General features: G+C 47.3%; 1 non-coding gene across 1 annotated transcript; it reads left to right on the top strand.

Moving 5' to 3' along the window:
• The first annotated feature begins 1,293 nt into the window (after nucleotides 1–1,293).
• Trnar-ucg (transfer RNA arginine (anticodon UCG)) lies at nucleotides 1,294–1,366 on the top strand. Its single transcript has one exon. It is a non-coding gene; the product is annotated as a tRNA-Arg (tRNA).
• Nucleotides 1,367–5,893: the final 4,527 nt, after the last annotated feature.

Raw genomic sequence — 5,893 nt, 5'->3', positions numbered from 1 at the left:
AAATGGTCGGCAGAGTGCCGTCACCGCGAGTTTTGACTTGCACTTGCACATCTAAAACAACGTCGGAAAGTAACTCGTTCGGCTTTTGAGTCACATCAAGTATGTGTGTTAATTTTGACGCCACTAGCTCTGCAGGTTATCATGCAATTCCTTTACCTCTCAGAAATGATTATGAAATAAAAGTGAAGTACGTGACGAGTGTGACGTTAGGAAAACATTAGGCATCATGGAGAGATTCTGTATGGGACCACCCAACCCAAACGAGTACTGTGTGACGTGTTAACCGGTCGGTATTCACCAAGGCTGCCGGATAGCTCAGTCCATAGAGCATGATACTCTTAATCCCAGGGTCGTGGGTTCGAGCCCCACGCTGGGCGGAAAGGAATTTTGTTCCGCTGCGGATGTAAATTACCGTTTTTCTGATTAACGTGATGTAATGGAAATAGCAACTTTTAACTTGGCCTACGTCTCTGTCAGTCACAAGAAAACTGTATTTGAAGGTAAAGGTGATTTTTTAGACATGTGTGAAAGACATGTTCTGAAATGCAAGTGTTGTTGTTTCGAGAGCACATCGCTTACGTGTCAGATGTGTAGCCAAGCAGTAATGGGTCGCCACAGCTGCAAATAGTAGTCGGTAATATGAAGTGTTGTCAGCTCAAGTCTGATGATCCAGACGATCGTAAGGACGAAGTACGCAAGAGTACCGCTACGAGGCGCCTCTTTGGCTCAGTGGTAGAGCACTGGACTAGTAAAATAGGGGTCGTGAGTTCCATCCTCAGAGGAGGAAGGCGAATTTTGGAAATCAGTTGCGCGTCGTGGACGTATAGCAAACAGTATCTGTGATGACGAACAATTAGCGACAGGCGTTTTATTAAGAATTACTCTGAGATGTGATTAAATCGAATGGCGCAGAGAAAGCATTTGCCAAAGCGGTACAGCATAAGGTGGGACGAGGCAGCCGGAATTACATTTTATAGATGAAATTCTCACATACCTCAGAGCCTCTCGTCGCCGTCGTCGTCGTCGTCGTCGTCGTCGTCGTCGTCGCTTCTGCAGAAGTAGCAAATGGCCATAGTAGCAAATGCGGCGAGGGACGCCCTGCCTTCGATTCCGAATGCACAAAGTGTGTGGTCTTGTTTCCCAGTCTATATTTGGTCGGTCTCGTAAGAGGTTGAATGTAACGTTTGGGTGGGAAAGAGCAAGGGGCAGCGGCTGTGTGGAACGAAAACACAATTCCTCAGGGGTGTGAGCGTTACGAGATGAGTCGTATAAAAGTTACACTTGGTCGCTAGTGACCGTGTGGCCGAATGGATAAGGCGTCAGACTTCGGATCTGAAGATTACAGGTTCGAATGCTGTCACGCTCGGTTTTTTTCCAGTTCTGAAAAAGAAACATACCGTTTTAATGTAGCAATTGAGCAGTACGAAACCGTCTGAATGTTGCTGTTGGGCATTTTCTGCTTGGAGATGCTCTTGAGCTTGAAACACACACAACAAGACCGGTGTTAACTAGCGAAATGGTCGGCAGAGTACCGTCACCGCGAATGTTGACTTGCACTTGCACATCTAAAACAACGTCGGAAAGTAACTCGTTCGACTTTTGAGTCACATCAAGTATGTGTGTTAATTTTGACGCCACTAGCTCTGCAGGTTGTCATGCAATTCCTTTACCTCTCAGAAATGATTATGAAATGAAAGTGAAGTACGTGACGAGTGTGATGTTAGGAAAACATTAGGCAGCATGGAGAAGTTCTGTATGGGACCACCCAACCCAAACGAGTACTGTGTGGCGTGCTATCCCGCAGGTATTCACCGAGGCAGCCGGCTAGCTCAGTCGGTAGAGCATGATGTTCTTAATCCCAGGGTCGTGGGTTCGAGCTCCACGTTGGGCGAAACGGAATTTTGTTCCGCTGCAGATGTAAATTACCGTTTTTCTGATTAACGTGATGTAATGGAAATAGCAACTTTTAACTTTGCCTACGTCTCTGTCAGTCGCAAGAAAACTGTATTTGAAGGTAAAGGTGATTTTGTAGACATGCGTGAAAGACATGTTCTGAAATGCAAGTGTTGTTTTTTGGAGAGCACATCGGTTACGTGTCAGATGTGTAGCCAAGCAGTAATGGATCGCCATAGCTGAAGTGTTGTCAGCTCAAGTCTGATGATCCAGACGACCGTAAGGACGAAGTACGCAAGAGTACCGCTAGGCCGCGCCTCTTTAGCTTAGTGGTAGAGCACTGGTCTAGTAAACAATCGGTCGTGAGTTCCCATCCTCAGAGGAGGAAGACGAATTTTGGAAATCAGTTGCGCGTCGTGATCGTATAGCAAACAGTATCTGTGATGACGAACAATTAGCGACAAGCGTTTTACTAAGAATTACGCTCAGATGTGATTAAGGCGAATGGCGCAGATAAAGCATTTGCCAAAGCGGTACAGCATAAGGTGGGACGAGGCAGTCGGAATTACATTTTATAGAAGAATTTCTCACATATCTCAGAGCCTCTCGCGGTCGTCGTCGTCGTCGTCGTCGCTTCTGCAGAAGTTGCAAATGGCCATGGTAGCAAATGCGGCGAGGGACGCCCTGCCTTCGATTCCGAATGCACAAAGTGTGTGGTCTTGTTTCCCAGTCTATATTTGGTCGGTCTCGTAAGAGGTTGAATGAAACGAATGGGTGCGAAAGAGCAAGGGGCAGCGGCTGTGTAGAACGAAAACACAATTCCTCAGGGGTGTGAGCGTTTCGAGATGAGTCGTATACAAGTTATACTTGGTCGTCAGTGACCGTGTGGCCTAATGGATAAGGCGTCGGACTTCGGATCTGAAGATTACAGGTTCGAGTGCTGTCACGTTCGGTTTTTTTCCAGTTCTGAAAAAGTAACATACAGTTTTAATGTAGCAATTGAGCAGTACGAAACCGTCTGAATGTTGCTGTTGACCATTTTCTGCTTGGAGATGCTCTTGAGCTTGAGACACACACAACAAGACCGGTGTTAACTAGCGAAATGGTCGGCAGAGTGCCGTCACCGCGAATGTTGACTGGCACTTGCACATCTAAAACAACGTCGGAAAGTAACTCGTTCGACTTTTGAGTCACATCAAGTATGTGTGTTAATTTTGACGCCACTAGCTCTGCAGGTTGTCATGCAATTCCTTTACCTCTCAGAAATGATTATGAAATAAAAGTGAAGTACGTGACGAGTGTGACGTTAGGAAAACATTAGGCAGCATGGAGAGATTCTGTATGGGACCACCCAACCCAAACGAGTACTGTGTGACGTGCTACCCGGCAGGTACTCACCGAGGCAGGCGGCTAGCATTACCGCTTGCGACACTGCAGTGTGCGGACGTTCGGAGCGCTCAGTGTCACTTGCTTGTTTACGTTGTATTTGTGCCTTCTGTTTCACCTGATTGTGCGTGGTTGTGTGTTCGTGTCGTTTTTTGAAGTATTTGCTGTATGCAGTTAGCCTATTTGGGTCAATTTTCACGATGGTTCCCCCGAATCCAAGGAAAAATACCCGGCAGTTCGAGTTTGACAAGGCTACACGATCAGTTCAGCTAAGTTCACTGGAAGTTCGTGAATGGATCGTCGATACAATAGGCATAACCACTGATCAAGTTCACACTGCCTACTACGACCTGGATTTATACTGCTTTTTCGTGAAGCTTCTGAATCCCCTCTTACTGGAACGTCTTTTGCAGAAACCTGTCGGCGGCGTCGATTTCCGGCATCGCGACGGCACTGTGAGTACTGTCAAAATTACTAACGCTGATGTCGAGATCTCCAACGTGCGTATTTGCAACCTGCCCCCTGAGGTAGACAACTGTTTCTTAAAAGATGTGCTCACTAAATATGGCGAAGTGCGTAACATTCGACTTGAAAAGTGGTCCAGGCAACATAAGTTGCAATGTTTTTCTGGTATCAGATTGGTTGGGATGCAAGTCAAAGTCAACATCCCATCGCATGTATTTGTTTGTGGTTATAAGGTGCAGGTTACCTATTCTGGGCAAGCTTCTACGTGTTTTATCTGCAATGAAAGTGGTCATTTACGGCAAAATTGCCCTAAAAGCCTACTTTCCAGCAACGTAAGAGACTCACTTTAGCTGATTTAGTGACAGGTACCCAATTAATAAGTACTGGGCCATCCCCCTCCAGTGATACTTTGACTGTACATGAAAAACCTTTTGAAGAAGTGTTCCCTGCTATTCCTCTTGCGACGGGCGGGGATCAGAACCCTCTTACCCGTCCCGTCACTGCGGTAGCGTCCAGAGACGTCGAACGTGCGACAGTAGTAGTTCCGATGAAGGCGTCTCCGTACCGGTTACACCTGCCACACTTGATATCAAACAACCGGCAGGCGACACTGAGCTTTCGCATGACGCTCTACCAGAATCAAGCGTTGAAGTTGATACTTCTTCGCCCGATGACGGTAGTGCTACGTCCCAGGTTGGTTGTTGCTTACCGTCCGCGTCTGTCGCGTCGGCTCTCCAACCGACCGATATTGAACCTCAGCACGTTGCCCACAGTTACGTCGACGGGGTGTGCCCAAGTTCACAACTCGTGTCACAGCAACGCGACACTGACAACAAACACGCTGACGAGTGTGTCAACATAGAGCGAGATCTCAGCCTTGCTTGTCAACAACCTGACCGAGAGAGTGTTTCCACACAATCCCAACGTGTGGCTAAACAAGAACTTAGCGCGTCTCCGGAAGGGTTATCCGGCGAGACGCAACTGCACGTTGCTGTCGCAGGGCAACCTGCACAGGAGACCTGTGTAGATTCTCCGATGCCGCTTTCTGCGGAAAAAGTCGCCAGTGGCGGGAGGAACAAAAAGAAATTCCAACCGAACTTGAATGTACCACGCAGCAAACACAGACTGCAAGCCCTCTCGGATGCAAACGATGGTGATGGCCACTCTCCACCAGCTGTTTCACGAATGGACTGGTTTGCCGGAGACGATGATCACGTTAATTTAAAGTAGCTCCGTAAACTACATGGCACAAGCGTACAAGTTCCTGAGTGTTAATGTAAACAGGATCACGTCTGATTTGAAACTTGCAGTCTTTAGGCAGTTCGTATATGAGTCTGCCGCTGATGTACTTCTATTGCAGGAATTCCTTCTTTCAGATCTGGTCATTCCCGGTTTCCACTGTATTACCAATGTTGCTTTCGAACTTAGCACTGGTACATCCATTCTCGTGCGTGAGGGCATCCCCGTCTCAGACGTTGAAACACTGGAGTCTGGGCGTGGCATATGCTGCAAAATATTCGGCGTCACGCTCGTGAACCTATACGCGCCCTCAGGGAGTGACCACAGGTTCGCAAGGACCGAGTTCTTTAAAGACGAACTAATTTACTTGCTTCGTAAAAATCCGACTGCCCCTGTATTAGGCGGAGATTTTAACTGTGTTGTGCATCAAAAAGATCAGAGGCCAAATTTTAACTATTGTAAGGAGCTTCATGATCTGGTTTTACGAATGAATCTCCAGGATACGTGGGAACTCCTTCACCCTACCCTTGTGAATTTTACATACTTGACTTCCACCTCGAGTAGCCGCCTCGACAGAATATATGTGTCTTCTCAGCTCGGAGAACATGTTGTTGATTCAGAGGTCATTCCCGTCCCATGTAGCGATCACTGCGCCTACGCCACCGTCATACAACTGGACAGACAACCCACCAAACGATTCAGAGGTCACTGGATGTTGAACTTTTCCCACCTTCAGGACGCCGATCTCGAGGAACTTGTCACACGAACTTGGACTTTTTGTCTTCGCTCTGTCAATAGGTACCGTACGAAAGTAGAGTGGGGGACGTCCTTTGCTAAACCAAAGTTGCGACGTTCTTTAATTTCGTACTGTAATACGCAATCAAGGGATGCAAAGAAGACCACGGAATTT

This window comes from Schistocerca gregaria, chromosome 1 (genome assembly GCF_023897955.1).
Source record: "Schistocerca gregaria isolate iqSchGreg1 chromosome 1, iqSchGreg1.2, whole genome shotgun sequence".
NCBI lineage: Eukaryota > Metazoa > Arthropoda > Insecta > Orthoptera > Acrididae > Schistocerca > Schistocerca gregaria.
Note: the sequence above shows the minus strand (reverse complement) of the source record. Positions and strands in the feature narration are given on the sequence as shown.